This window comes from Salvelinus fontinalis, chromosome 4 (assembly GCF_029448725.1).
Source record: "Salvelinus fontinalis isolate EN_2023a chromosome 4, ASM2944872v1, whole genome shotgun sequence".
Classification (NCBI taxonomy): Eukaryota; Metazoa; Chordata; class Actinopteri; order Salmoniformes; family Salmonidae; genus Salvelinus; species Salvelinus fontinalis.
In genome coordinates, this window is record NC_074668.1 from 70,454,627 (window position 1) to 70,470,679 (window position 16,053).

At 42.2% G+C, this 16,053-nt stretch overlaps 1 protein-coding gene across 2 annotated transcripts in view; it reads left to right on the top strand.

Moving 5' to 3' along the window:
* The window catches only part of LOC129854302 (CD276 antigen-like), an 80,471-nt gene extending 72,348 nt beyond the window's left edge, over nucleotides 1-8,123 (top strand). The window contains exon 8 of one of the 2 annotated variants that reach the window (XM_055921196.1): nucleotides 7,189-8,123. The gene's annotated coding sequence lies outside the window, so the exon portion shown is untranslated. Of the gene's footprint in view, nucleotides 1-7,185 lie in introns of both variants that reach the window. The other variant, XM_055921195.1, reaches the window with a different exon arrangement.
* Nucleotides 8,124-16,053: the final 7,930 nt, after the last annotated feature.

The following is a 16,053-nucleotide window of genomic DNA, read 5'->3' on the forward strand; positions in this document are numbered from 1 at the left end:
AAGTATAGCTGCTGTGCTCGTCGTTGAGAGAGAGAGAGAGAGAGACAGCGAGAGCAAGAGAGCTGGCGTGAGGTGAGGAATAAGCTTCGCTTGGCGTGTCGGTGTGACCTTTGGGTGTTTCTGTGGAGAGGGCAGGCGCCAGGCGGCGACGCGGCCCCTCAGGTTACTGTTGTCTCAGCGCCGCGGCGAGGCTCGTCTGATGTTGATGATGTCAGACAGGACACTTACCCTGGGCTAGAGCTCTCCCGGGAGGTGTTGGCTATGGAATCACCCTCTCCGACTCGCTCTCCTCATCCTCACATCTGTGCATTATTTAGCTTATTGTTTCAGCCATTTATCAGGAAAATGACTCTGCAAGCGTATAATACTATACTGTACATTTATCCAAGTGACAGAAGCACCAGATACCTGATGATGACCACTGAGGAAAAGCCAATAAAGAGATGTGCAAAAAACTGCATCATATTGATAATGGTCTAGGATGGATAGTTTTGCTGCTCAGAATATCACTGACTGCATAGTATTTTGTAGCTTTGCTTGGGGAGGTTTGGCACGGAGCCATACGCATCAGAATAGTGCAGATAATAGTGCAGTGAAAAATAAAATACAAGGACCAAAGTTGCTGGGCTGGCTGCACTTTTTTTTACCTTAATAACGATTTTCATGACAAGAAACTCGTAATATCAATGTGCAGTGGGAGGCAGAGGGAGTGTGGGGACTGAATCACTGATCAATGACAGCTAATGAACACGGCAGGAGTTCTGCTCTGTTTGCCTCTCGACAGAGAGCCCCGCTCCTCTGAGAGCTATTTTTCTTCTATTTTGCACACAAGAAAAATACAGGAGGCTTCATTGAAACCAACTGCTTCTGGGCTCAATTAACTAGCATAGATTACCCATAATGCAGATGAGAGCCTGGGTATGTAATACACAGCATGGAGACCACCCACCTTCCCTCCTCCCTCACTACAACATTTTGCCTTGGGGCCCCGTGACAGTGCAGTGCGGTGGGCTGCGGTATGCATGCAGCGGTACATATATACATTACATATGGAGCGTCTCAGGTGATCTATGGATCCTGGAGGCTGTTTATCACTCCATCATGGTGACATGGTACTGAGTTGTGTGCAGTCAACACAACACAGAGCTGGTGTCTGGTGTCACCTGGCTGTCAGCAACACTTAATATACCTGGCTCAGGGTCTTTGGTCGCTGCTGCTGTCCTGACGCCCCTGGCCTGGCCTGACTGTCCAATCCCCCTTGCATTACATGCATGGAGAGATACACCTCCAGAGCATTCATCACGTCCTCCATCAACCCCGCCAGGGCAGAGGGCTGGGAGCCTGGCGCCTGCACTGTTGTCTCTTCTCTTATTGGCCACATGAGGTGTCCTACTGGGGTTGGGACTTTTATAGAGGCCTCCACTGGCATACAGTACACAGTAGCACACACCTTCAGACTTGTTTACAGCTTTTACAAATGTCATCTCAAATATGAGCTGGTATAATTGTGTTGGAACACTGTTCTTTGAAATTGGCTAAATGAAATACATACTGCTAAACTATTGTCAGCAAAGGAAAGGTGTGTGTTGAGAACATCAAGAGAATTACAGAAGGCAGAAATGTAAATACAGAGTAGTTAGCATACCCAAATGGGAATAGGCACAAATATGCTGGATTTGTAGACTGTAAGGCTGCGTTTACACAGTCAGCCCAATTCTGATATTATTTCCAATAATTGGTCTTTTGACCAATCACATCAGATCTTTTCACATCAGATCTTTTTCAGAGCTGATCTGATTGGTCAAAATACCAATTAGCGAAGAAGAAAAAATCAGAATTGGGTTGCCTGTGTAAACGCAGCCTAAGATGTCTTTTTATGTGAGTCAGTGTTATAAATCTCAGGGAGAAAATACATGGCTCCAAATGAAAGGCGTCAGAGCTGAAAGATGTGTATCACTGTGTTGACAAACTGGGCTTAGTGCCTCAATGCTGTAGAACTATATTTCATAATGAGAATCTATTCTAGAACTGAGGACTAACGATTTACAAGAAATCAAGGGCATAACATTTTTTGCCATTAAAAGCCCTCTGAATTCCAGTTCTAGAAGGTTTCAAAAGGATCACCTTCCTCAACCTAAACACTGTGATTGTTTAAACGAATGAGCTCTCATGAATTCTGTCCCTCAGCCACAGTGATGACAGTGCAATTAATGATTATTTGACCTGACACAGGCTTAAAACAACTTCCTGAAATGGAAATCATAATACAATCTCTGTCTTTCCATTGGTGGAAATATCTGGAATGACCTGTGTTAATTAAAGATAAAATCCTTGGTGAGGGCGGTAGACATGTCTGTCAGAGAGTGTGCTGCTGTCTCTGTCTGTGTCTGTCTAGTGATGTGGATGACATATTAGATGGGAGCGAGCAGAGTGACCAGCCAGCAGCAGACCAGCAGCTACAGAACAGTATAGTAGCCTCAAAAAATTCACTAACATTGATTCGCCACCAATTTCTAGCTACACAGGATCCATGGACAAGGCTCAATATTAGAGGTCGACCGATTAATCGGAATGGCCGATTAATTAGGGCCGATTTCAAGTTTTCATAACAATCAGAAATCGGTATTTTTGGACGCCGATTTTCTTTTTCTTTTAAACCTTTATTTAATTATGACATAACATTGAAGGTTGTGTAATGTAACAGGAATATTGAGACTTATGGATGCCACCCGTTAGATAAAATACGGAATGGTTCCGTATTTCACTGAAAGAATAAACGTTTTGTTTTCGAGATGATAGTTTCCGGATTCGACCATATTAGTGACCTAAGGCTCGTATTTCTGTGTGTTATTATGTTATAATTAAGTCTATGATTTGATAGAGCAGTCTGACTGAGCGATGGTAGGCACCAGCAGGCTCGTAAGCATTCATTCAAACAGCACTTTCGTGCGTTTTGCCAGCAGCTCGTCGCTGTGCTTCAAGCATTGTGCTGTTTATGACTTCAAGCCTATCAACTCCCGAGATTAGGCTGATGTAACTGATGTGAAATGGCTAGCTAGTTAGCGGGGTGCGCGCTAATAGCGTTTCAAACGTCACTCGCTCTGAGACTTGGAGTAGTTGTTTCCCTTGCTCTGCATGGGTAACGCTGCTTCGAGGGTGGCTGTTGTAGATGTGTTCCTGGTTCGAGCCCAGGTAGCGGCGAGGAGAGGGGTGGAAGCTATACTGTTACACTGGCAATACTAAAGTGCCTATAAGAACATCCAATAGTCAAAGTGTCACGCCCTGACCTTAGAGATCCTTTTTATGTCTCTATTTGGTTTGGTCAGGGTGTGATTTGGGATGGGTATTCTATGTTCTTTAGTTCTATTATTTCTATTTCTATGTTTTGACCGGGTAGGGTTCTCAATCAGGGACAGCTTTCTATCGTTGTCTCTGATTGAGAACCATACTTAGGTAGCCATTTTTCCCACCTGTCTTTGTGGGAGTTTGACTTTATTTGTGGCACATAGCCTTAAGCTTCACGGTTTATTTTGTATTGTTTATTGTTTTGTCAGCGTCATTTCTAATAAAAAGAAAATGTACGCTCACCATGCTACACCTTGGTCCACTTCATTCAACAGCCGTGACACAAAGGTATATGAAATACAAATCGTACAGAGAGAAACAGTCCTATAATTCCTATAATAGCTACAACCTGAAACTTCTTACCTGGGAATATTGAAGACTCATGTTAAAAGGAACCACCAGCTTTCATATGTTATCATGTTCTGAGCAAGGAACTTAAAAGTTAGCTTTCTTACATGGCACATATTGCACTTTTACTTTCTTCTCCAACCCTTTGTTTTTGCATTATTTAAACCAAATTGAACATGTTTCATTATTTATTTGAGGCTAAATTGATTTTATTGATGTATTATATTAAGTTAAAATAAGTGTTCATTCAGTATTGTTGTAATTGTCATTATTACAAATACATTTTAAAAAATTGTCCAATTAATCGGTATCGGCTTTTTTTTGGCCCTCCAATAATCGGTATCGGTGTTGAAAAATCATAATCAGTCGACCTCTACTCACTATACACTACATTTTTAACGAAGGAACATGTTTTGAAAACCTTGTAATTACACTAAAGCAATGTGAGTAGACCATTAAATTACATGGCTGGAGAGACAATTTTGGAACATAGAAATGGGACAGATTTAATTGTAGAGCTCCTAGTTAGTCCCCAGAAAACCAACAGATCCACTCAGCAGCCATCAGTCCACTAAGTGGGAATGGGATGATGACATGAAAGTGACCTCATTACTCCACCACAGACCAAATCAATAAATCATAACAGCTCATGGTCCCTTCTGATGTCATCACAGACGCACAGCTTGAAATTCTTCATACAGATGATGATTATAACACTGAGGAAGAAGGGGATGAATGGTTTGCATGCTGCTTTGCCAGGCGGCCAGGTTTCCCAGTGTAAACACAGAGCGATCTGCGACTCTTTTCTTTCTCCCTCTCCTCTCTCTTCTTCTGACTCTGAATCACTCCGCCTTTGGGGCTTACCACAGGAGTCTCTTCAAACAAGGCTTTGTACTGGAGTGGAGAATCAAGATTAATGCACTTCCACAGCTCTGTGCTGCTCTAGGGGAAAGAAGCCTGATAATTAACACCGGGGGGGCTTGGAGGAAATTGGAGGGGGGAAATCACACAACATAATAAAAATACGGGGAAAGGTACATATGACATTTATTTGGCGTGTGTGCGGTGTGTGAGGCTGCATTGAGGTGGCAGTCAGTGAAGCTGTGACTGTGACGTCTTGGATGGTATGTATGACGGAATGGTTTACTCTGAGCATTATTTATCATTGTCATGTCTGTAATAATTCATTGTGGTGTGCTTACCACCAGCAGTGTAACAATGCATATACCAAATGCATGTATGCAAATTATACAAATGTATACAAATTATACAAATGAAGTGTTCAATACATCTTTATAAGGACACTGTGTATTTCATAATGCCTTTTGTGCAACCTGTCTTACCTTGTCAGTTTTAAGATCTCTCCAAAGCTACATAGGCTGCATATTGACTTCTGGAAAGAAGTGGGAAACATGTTTATGTCCGAATCACCCAGCTGGAGTTGTTCTTTGATAATGACTCAGATTGTTGTCATTTACATCAATGTCTGAAAACGGCGGGCCCGTGGCTCCCTGTACAGGGTTCTCCAAATATATAAATAAGTGGTGGAAGGTTACCAAGGAAGAGAATGAAATATGGCACTTCCATTTCAATGCAAATGAGGACTGAAATGAGTGCAGTGTGGATTTACAGTGGTTCATTAGAATGGACCCAGCACGCTGCTGCTTTAAGTGAACAGTCTCCTATAGCCTGAGTAAATTAGTGTGCAATCCCCTGCACTGGCTGTAAATGAAACTGTCCGTCAGCATGCAGCGTCTCAACCTGCTAAGAAGAAGTGGGATAGGATGGTTCTGTCCTCCTGATGTCTGTCTGCTGGAGCTCTTGGATAGAGAGAAAGTTTTCTTCAAGTTTGGATAGTCTGTGTTAACTTCCCAGTCTATTCAGTCAGGAGTCTGACGTGAAGATATGAGGGTTTTTTAGTGTATGCGCGTGTCGCATATACAGCCAAACAATCTCTATAGCCTTTGGTAAAGGTCTGGGGTGGTCTTTCATTTCTGAAATTCATTTCAGGATGCTGCTGTCCTGGACTCAATAAGAATGACCCCCTGTTTGAACACATCATGCATTTCCAAAGGGGGAATATCTAAAAGTAGATTTGAATCCGATGAGAACATGCAGGTGTGAAAATATTGTGTTGTGTTCATTTTTATGATGGATTAGGAGGCAAGCTGCACTGCCCTCTGAGAGGAGGCAAGGAAAGTGGGAACTGGAGTGAGTTTTCAAATGGAGAGCTGCTGTTTAATATATATGGATATCCAGAGCCACCGAGTTTACAGAGACCTCTAAGAAACTGGCAGGACTCAGATGTCAACAGTCTGACTTCTTTTGACTTATATAATTCATCAAGTCGTCTCTGTTGTTTTATTTACAGTTTCTCCCCTTCATAGAGATATATCACGTGCCACAGTCACAGTAAGGGGAAAATATGTAATGATTAAGAAGTGATAGAGAGGTTTCCAAACAGTGGCAGCAGCCATTTTTCCAGCCAAAGTGACCAAGACAGCATTCACCACACGCTTAAGAGTATTACATCTGCTGATGGTCTGCAATCTCAGTCCTTCGAGACAGATCAGAATCAAAAGGAGCTTTATAAGAATGACAGGTTTGGACAGGAAGTAGAGATGAGGCCTTTCTGGAACATAGAGCATGTAGGCTACTGCAAAATGTCATAATGCATTAAGTATTCCTCTTCCTCAAACTTAGTGTTTTTTTTTATATATTTCCTTTCATGTACATCTTTAAATTATAATTTTACTGAAAAATGTAAACAAATTATACTTTTTAGAAATCTTTTCTTTTCAATTGGAAGTCCAGAGCAGTAGGTTTCAGGTAGTTTGGGGTAATCCACTCTAATTACATATCTTAACTGAACCTCTACGGTTATACCCTGCTATATTGCTTTTTAAAATCTGAATCTAGGAGAGCTTCACGTGTGACATTATTTTATTTATTTTTCCTTTATTTAACTAGGCAAGTCAGTTATGAACAAATACTTATTTACAATGATTGCCTAGGAACAGTGGGTCAACTGCCTTGTTCAGGGTCAGAACGACAGATTTTTACCTTGTCAGCTCGGGGATTCAATCTAGCAACCTTTCGGCTGCTGGCCCAACGCTCTAACCACTAGGCTACCTGCCGCCCCATTATAAACCCTGTGTGTCTGAGTTAATTCTCCAACCAGTTTAATGATTCAGGGAGAGCAGTTTCATTTGCTGTGGTAGCATTAGCAGTGGTGTGGAGGGGTCTATTGGGACCGGAGTGGGTAAACTACATTAAAAGTTTCGAAGAGTTACCTGTAATATGGAAAACAGGTCAAGTGGATAATGACTGGGATGTTGCAGTCATCAAAAGGAACAAACCGTAATATTGTCCTGTTGGAATAAGAAAGTGTCTCGGTAAGGTAATGAATTTTCTCCATAGCACAAATCCCTATAAGGTTTTGGTCTGATAACCTCCCTCTCTCTTACACAATCTTTTTCTCATTTTTTTCAGCAGTGAGGAGGCAAACGGTGAGACAGCGATGAGTCTTATATTTAACCCCACTACACCTATCCATCAACGGAGAGACTTGTTCCACTGTCTCCTACCCACACAGTGTCCAGTCCTTACTGAGCTGACGATGAGTCCATCATACCCATCCCTACAGGACCACTTCCTCCTGGGCTTCCAGAAAAGACATAAACCCATCATATCCTATTACAGCGCTATACATTTCCCTTCCCCTGCTACTCTTTCAATTAACAAAGTATATGAATGCGGATGTGGAGTCGTATTCACTTCTATGCAATAGGCTAAAGAGAAGCTCCACTTGAAGGCCATTGGATTTGACAGGCTCCCTGTCTCGAACCTGGACATTATTTTCTCTTCACTATGTACCGAGGTAGGAAGTTTGAGAGGCCCAGGATCTCATTTCTAATAGGAAGTGAACAGCTTAAGAGATGACCAAGCTGAGGCTGCCATCAGTGTCTCCCTAGCTGCCTACCTGCCAGAGACAGAGTGTAGCTGTGTAGCTCTCCGTTTACTCCTCGACTCACTAATTAATGGTTGCCCGTGGAGTAACTTGTACCTGTCAGTGTCTACCGGTCTCGTATATTCAATAACTTGGGGGAATTGAAATTGAATGCCAGCTAAGCTCGAACAAACTGCAAATGGTGCATGGGATACACCCTGGTTCTCTCAGTGACCTGACAGCAGCGTTATATGTAAGGTTTTTAATGAACATGGACTCTTCTCAGCTACTCTTGACTGCCAAGGTGGAAGGTTTTATGAATTCAAGATGGAGGGTGGGTGGGTGATTGTATAGGTTCTGTTACAGTATACAGGTACTCGAGCAAGTCCTTGTGCCAAATGTCAATGTGCGTATGAATGCCAAAGCCGTCCATAAAAGAACCCAGTGCCGATACGCATTAAAGAGACATGGTGAAAATGTTCCCGAGCGGTCACTGGTAATTATTGCGTCCATTTCCAGGGCCACTGCATGTGTGTTCATGGAGAACAAGGTCCACTCTATTATTACACATATCTCCTTACTCATGGGATTAGCCACACTGCTCACAATTTATACCTCCACTTCTCCATTAGAGCTGATTTATCTCAGACTACACTCCTCTACATAATGAGGAAAACAAGAATAATGGTGAAAAGTAATACAAATCTTTCATTTACATGCAGATCTAGCCAGACGTGTTAAATTGCCAGTTACGCTCTCACGTTCTTAGGGACTTGCAGATGCTTATTCATCCCAAACATCTTAGTTGTTTGAATAATGAATTGCCTCCAGGAGTATTTGTTACTGTCGTGTGTGAAATAAGTGGCTGCGGTTGGGCTGGTGGAACAGACAGGCTGGCTTTCTCTGAGAAGTAGGAAAGGAAGGGCCACCCCAACTCAACCCCCCCCCCCCAAACCCATCACTATTCCTTCTAAGCTGGATGAAGCTGTTTATCAAACCGAACGTTGTGCTTCCAAATCCACATCTCTCTCTCACTCTCTGTACAGTAGCCCTTGACCTTGCCATGTGTCCTCATGGCCCAGACACCCGCTTGAAATTAAATTACAGATTAGTGGCTTCAGCCCCTAGGAAGGGTTTATTTGGTTGCCCCCTCTCCGTGTCACTCTCATTCTCCCATTCAGGAGCAGGGAGGAAATGTCATGGGATTTAAGAAAGAAAATGCCAGCCTTGAAACAGTTTCTACTTCAAAGTCTATACTATGTTGCCTGTGCTCCCTAAATTCAGGATGTCTGCAAGGAGTTCTAAATCTTACAGGTGAGGAATAGGGGGCAGATGGCATGTGGGGATTACTGTGCTAGAATGAGTAACGTACAGTGGAAACTGAAACCAAACTCATACATTTTTATTTATTTATTTCATACAAACGTCTTCAGACTTCAATGTCTCTGTAAGTTTGGCCTTCTCCCATCAATTCCATCAAGCTGAGATGGAGCATGAACTCTACACCAGACTCAATGACTGGTCCTGTTACTGACTGCTTCTTTAGACACTGTTGTTGCACCTTGAGATTGAAAAATCATTCTAGCGGGACAAGTGGACCAAACGCCGAGCCCTCATTCATTTGGAAGACTGTCACACATAGCACAATGCTGTAATTTCAAATCACTTTCACTTCCACTCTGTAGGTTCTGTGATTTTTGGCAAATCAGAATGGCTTGTTAGCCCTATAAATGAACCACTTCCCTTCATATTGATGTAGATTCCCAGTCACTCCTCAAGTATATAACTCATCATGTCAGAGTCTGGCCTCTTTTCATTGGGAAGTAGGTTTCTTTCAATGTGCCAACAGAGAAGCTACCCCACAGGGCAAACACTGGTTGAATCAACGTTCATGTCTCCATGTCATTTCAACCTAAAAAAAATCCATCTGATGACATTTAATCAACGTGGAAAACTAATTCGATTTGCAAAAAGTCATCACATAACCCAATTCTTTACCTAAATAGAATGACATTTTTTGTTGTTGATTTCACATTGAATTCTTAACAACTCAACCAAATGTAAATCAAAGTTAGACATTGAACGGATATCTGTGCCCAGTGGGTACTGTACTGTAGAGACACATTCAAATCAAGATTACTCACTGTAAACATATTTGCATATTTGCTTTTTTAGATTCCGGAGTCTGTAGCCAGATTTTTTGTTCTGTTGTGTTGTTTGGAATAAGTGGAAAGTTAACCTGAATATCACAGTTTGTTGAGCAATGGAGAAAAACTCACAGCAGACATTTGAAACTGTATAGTTCTCCTCTCGCCAGGGGGGTTGAGTTGTGTATTTAGTATGGAGAAAGAAAGCAATCAATTAAACAGCCGTTGGTAACCAAGGGATGAGAGAAGTGTCTTTGAAACTTTAGCACTTAGTGCTTAAAAAGTGCAATATAGTCAATAATAGATGAAGAACTACTGGTAGCAGCCATGCTCCAGGGTGTTATACCCACTGCTAGACAGAGAAAAACACACCATTCAACTATTTGTGAAGATTCATTTCCAAAAGCCAATCTTAACTATCCAGTCATAGTTTTTGGACTGACTTAATAGTTATGATTTAATTTGATTTGATACTTTTGATTTTCTGGGTAATTATTCATGACAGAGGTACATTTATTCAAATGTGTAATAGGAATTTAAAAGGGAAAACAGTACCCATCAACACCCTTTGGACCTCTACATTTTTTAGGAAATAAGTAAACATGGAGAAAACTGTCAGGATTGTCAAGACATTGACAGCTCTGAGGAACAGATGGGCGAAAATACCCAATCGAAAACACGCTGCTCATCAATCAAAACATGAAAACAAGGTTTGAAAGCATGTTTATGTTGCAACGTTTCCCCCTGAATTGTACTGTCAGAGCAGATCAATGTTGTTGTCATTTGAAAGGTGATCAGGTCACACAAGGGATAGATTGGTACTCCACAGTTTACCAAATGCTCACAGAGAAGAGAGGCTGTCATTGCTTCCATTTTCAAAAGGGAAAGTTTGTTCTTTCATAGTGTTTTACCTCCGGACCGGGATATCTTGAAGGACAAAACAGTTTCAATAGAGGCTCAGATAAATATTCCTCATCAGTATGTAATCATGCTGGGAAGGAAAGAAAGTTTGAAAGCACCTGTGAATCGCTAACACTACTCTGTTCCCTTCTGAATGGTAAGCAGGCTTACTGGACGTGTGCTGTTGACACTAGGCTTTACAGAAGACAGATGACAGAGCCTCGCTTTTAAAGGACAGGGATGGAAGGAAGAAGCGCCACAGAGATTACAATTATAAAAAGCTGCAAAACTGCCATTATTTAATTTGATTTGGCATTTTGATCTGAGAGTATTGTGAAATGCAGCATTTGCTCTCTGACAAAGATGTGGAATCGTAATAATGTCCCGATTTGTTGTGCCATTCACGTTCCAAAGGCTTTGTCTCTGTAAAGACAGCCATTCTGAGAGGGAGTTCAGTGACAGATTTCAGCTGTCAGGGGTTTTACATGCTCAGCAAAAACTATGCCAATGAACACGTTATACTGTTGTTTCCAGTTGGCCACGAAATATCGGTTCATATGAAATGTGTCTCACTTGTTCTGAATCTGTACTCATGCATAAGTGTTTTTTCTACATTTAAAAACCTTCATATATATTTGAACTTCAAACAATTGTAAAATAGGCTCATGTTCCATTGAGCATGTGTCACAGGTTACTAGGTGTGGAAGGTAGGAGTCAGGCGCAGAGAGCAGAGGGTTCAATAATAGACTATTTATTTTCTCCGTAACAAAAACGGTCACACCAAACACAGGGTGCAGCAACACTGACCCGGCCAAGCACACAGGGCAAAACGATCCGGAGAGAAAATACATCCAACACCAACAGTGAACACAAAATAATCCCGCACAAACCCCAGCGGGCCTAACAGACTTACATAGACCAGAAATCAAGAAACACAAAAGAAACAGGTGCAACTAATAAGACTAAACCAACAGACAAGGGAAAAAGGGATCGGTGGCGGCTTGTAGGCCGGTGACGAAGACCGCCGAGCTCCACCCGAGCAGGCAGGGGAGCCACCCTCGGTGGGAGTCATGACAGCATGTTTGGCTTCTAATGAAATAAGAGCTTGTTCATGTAACAACATAAAAGTTTGTAGCTATGTCACATTAGGGGCATGACCAGGGGCACAAAGTCATATTTATAAAGGCAGACATGCGGCAACTTTGACTCCTTATCAATGCACATTGCATGTCATGGATAAAGTAAGCATAAGGAGTGCTGAGTTGTCAATCATAGGATGATTTGCTCATCTTTATTTCCCTTTGATGTATCTTTATTTCATTTTTATAAATGCATCAAAGCTTTTCCTAGATGTTTTACTGTTGATATGTCATATCATAATTGAGTCAAGCATACAATTTCATCTGGCATCAAAATAATGTATTACTGTCACTTGACTCTAGCTACCAAGCAGTACACCCATGAGAAATCCTTTTAAGTGTATGATTTTATCTCATGCGTTTTTACTGTCCCTCTCAATAACAGTAAATGTAAAGATCAAAAGCTTTTGTTTTATTTGATGCCTTTGTTTTCTTGTCACTATTCCAACAACAACTTCATCAGTTTCACAATGCCAGAACCATACCAGACATTCTGTGACTGTTTCTAAGTCTTTTATGTAAGATATTAAAGGATTGTTGATCCTGATAAAACTGAGTTATTCACACCACACGGAGATAGAGAGGCAGTAAGTATTGATGACCCTAAGTAGACCACTGAACACCTCCCAATTTTCGAAACTTGTTTTGTACATAATGTTGCTTCTACCGTCTCTTATGACCGAAAAGAGCTTACGGACATCAGAACTGGGATTACTCATCTCAAATTGGACGAGGAGTTCAGTCGGACGCGAGGGATAAACTACAGACAGCCGACCAGGCAAAGATCCCTGTGATATTCTGGAAAAGGAAACGTAGGTTTCGCGGAAAGAGATCAGGATGTCTTGTGAGGGTCAGGCGACGAGTGGCTAATCTGCCCTTGCCTTCCATTCTGCTAGCTAACGTTCAATCGCTGGAAAATAAATGGGACGAACTGAAAGCACATATATCCTACTAACGCAACATAAAAAATTGTAATATCTTATGTTTCACCGAGTCGTGGCTGAACAACGACATTAAGAACATACAGCTGGCGGGTTATACACTTTATCAGCAGGACAGAACAGCAGCCTCTGGTAAGACACGGGGCCGGGGCCTATGCATATTTATAAACAATAGCTGGTGCACAATGTCTAAGAAAGTCTCAAGGTTTTGCTTGCCTGAGGTATCTCATGATAAGCTGTAGACCACACTATCTACCTAGAGAGTTTTCATCTGTATTTTTCGTAGCTGTCTACATACCACCACAGACCGAGACTGGCACTAAAACCGCACTCAATGAGCTGTATTCCGCCATAAGCAAACAGGAAGACGCTCATCCAGAGGCGGCGCTCCTAGTGGCCGGGGACTTTAATGCAGGGAAAGTTAAATCAGTTTTACCTAATTTCTATCAGCATGTTAAATGTGCAACCAGAGGGAAAAAAATTCTAGACCACCTTTACTCCCCACACAGAGACATACAAAGCTCTCCCTCGCCCTCACCTCACTCCCTCGCCCTTATTTGTTTGATACCTTTTTGTTATGGATTTCCTTTTTGTTTTATTTTGTGTATATTAATATTATTTTGGTCACCATCTAGGAACATTGCAACCTGCTTGGGCTGGTGGACTAGAGAGTCAGGACAGAGCTCGCCCTGGATCCTGGTAAGTAGGCTGTATTCTTAGGAACAAGTTCTTGAGAACACAAGCCATATAGCCATAGGGTTCTCAGTTTAACAATTTTAACAGCTGTCCCGACGCTCTGTCTAACTGCATCTAACCGTGTCTAATCACCGAGTGCAATAAAATTTTGTCTACTTTCATGTCACTGCAATGCACTTCCTGAGCTAATAGAAACTTGGGAGAGAACAAAAAAAAACTGTGGGCTCGAAGTTGTTACACAAAACAACATCAGTGGAAATCTGTGGTAAAACAGCTAACAGTAAGTGTATCTTTTGTATTTGGAAAGTTATTTTTGGATGATTAATTAAGTTAGGTTGAGTGTTCAAGGTTTCCAAAAACGTATCACAATCAACGGTCAATTGTTTATAGATTGAAATGCTCTAACTTGAATGATCACATCAGGTATTCAAAAAGGACGTAGAATGACTCCAATGCTGTTGCATTTGGAGTCATGAGAAGGGCTAGACACATGCATACAGTACAACACACTAGCCACTTATGCTTACTTTCACGTTAAATAGTCAGTCAGACAGGTTATGGAACAGCTAGACAGGCCTAAAACTCCAAGTAGACTTATTTGTAGACTGGCTAGTTGTTTTCTTAACACAATGTATAGGAGTCATAATGTACTGAACATTTTGATCAATTGCAATGGCTTCTTTTCTCCATTTCCATAGAAATGCTCCACTGGTTTTAGATCAGGATGTATTGCATCATTCTCAGTGATGCTGTGACTCCACTGAAGATCTTAGTAACACAAAGCAATTGGTCTCTGAATAGGATGTGTGTTGTATTCATCTTCAGCTGAGTACTCCCTACTCAGACAGGAGCCATCTGTTCACCCCCCACCTCTAAACTGGTTCAACTACAGTAGCCACAAGTAAACTTCAACTCACTGGTTCTCCCTATTTGAACAATGAAGAATCATATTGTTCCTAATTCAACTTGCTTTTTGTTTGTAAATGTTCTGTTTTGTTATTGTATTGTGGTTTGAACTGAATTAGTAAATAATAGTAATTAGTACCAACTAAACTCAAAGATAATTCGTAAAAATCCAAATAACTTCACAGATCTTCATTGTAAAGGGTTTAAACACTGTTTCCCATGCTTGTTCAATGAACCATAAACAATTGATGAACATGCACCTGTGGATCGGTCGTTAAGACACTAACAGCTTACAGACGGTAGGCAATTAAGGTTACAGTTATGAAAACTTAGGACACTAAAGAGGCCTTTCTACTGACTCTGAAAAACACCAAAAGGAAGATGCCCAGGGTCCCTGCTCATCTGCGTGAACGTGCCTTAGGCATGCTGCAAGGAGGCATGAGGACTGCAGATATGGCCAGGGCAATAAATTGCAATGTCCGTACTGTGAGACGCCTAAGACAGCGCTACTGGGAGACAGGAGGGACAGCTGATCGTCCTCGCAGTGACAGACCACGTGTAACACCTGCACAGGATCGGTACAGCCGAACATCACACCTGCGGGACAGGTACAGGATGGCCTCCCGGGTGGCGCAGTGGTCTAGGGCACTGCATCGCAGTGCTAGCTGCGCCACCAGAGTCTCTGGGTTTGCGCCCAGGCTCTGTCGCAGCCGGCCGCAACCGGGAGGTCCGTGGGGCGACGCACAATTGGCATAGCGTCGTCCGGGTTAGGGAGGGTTTGGCCGGTAGGGATATCCTTGACTCAGTATGTAAAATGTAATGTAATGAAATGTAAAAAATGTAATAAAATGTATGCACTCTACAGTAAGTCGCTCTGGATAAGAGCGTCTGCTAAATGACTAAAATGTAAAAATGTAAAATGTAACAACTGCTCGAGTTACACCAGGAACGCTCAATCCCTCCATCAGTGCTCAGACTGACCGCAATAGGCTGAGAGAGGCTGGACTGAGGGCTTGTAGGCCTGTTGTAAGGCAGGTCCTCACCAGACATCACCGGCAACAACATCGCCTATGGGCACAAACCCACCGTCGCTGGACCAGATAGGACTGGCAAAAAGTGCTCTTCACTGACGAGTCACGGTTTTGTCTCACCAGGGGTGATGTTCGGATTCACTTTTATCGTCTAAGGAATGACCGTTACACTGAGGCCTGTACTCTGGAGTGGGATCGATTTGGAGGTGGAGGGTCCGTCGTGGTCTGGGGGCGATGTGTCACAGCATCATCGGACTGAGTTTATTGTCATTGCATGCAATCTTAACGCTGTGCATTACATGGAAGACATCCTCCTCCCTCATGTGGTACCCTTCCTGCTGACATCCTGACATGACCCTCCAGCATGACAATGCCACCAGCCATACTGCTTCTGTGCGTGATTTCCCACTTTTGATTTTGACCCCCCCCCCCCCCTGTTCAGGAACACATTATTCCATTTCTGTTAGTCATATGTCTGTGGAATTTGTTCAGTGTATGTCTCAGTTGTTGAATCTTGTTATGTTCATACAAATATTTACACATGTTAATTAAGTTTGCTGAAAATAAACGCAGTTGACAGTGAAAGGACGTTTCTTTTTTTGAGTTCACCTTAATCATGATCACATCAAACCAGGTAAGATACAGGATTAC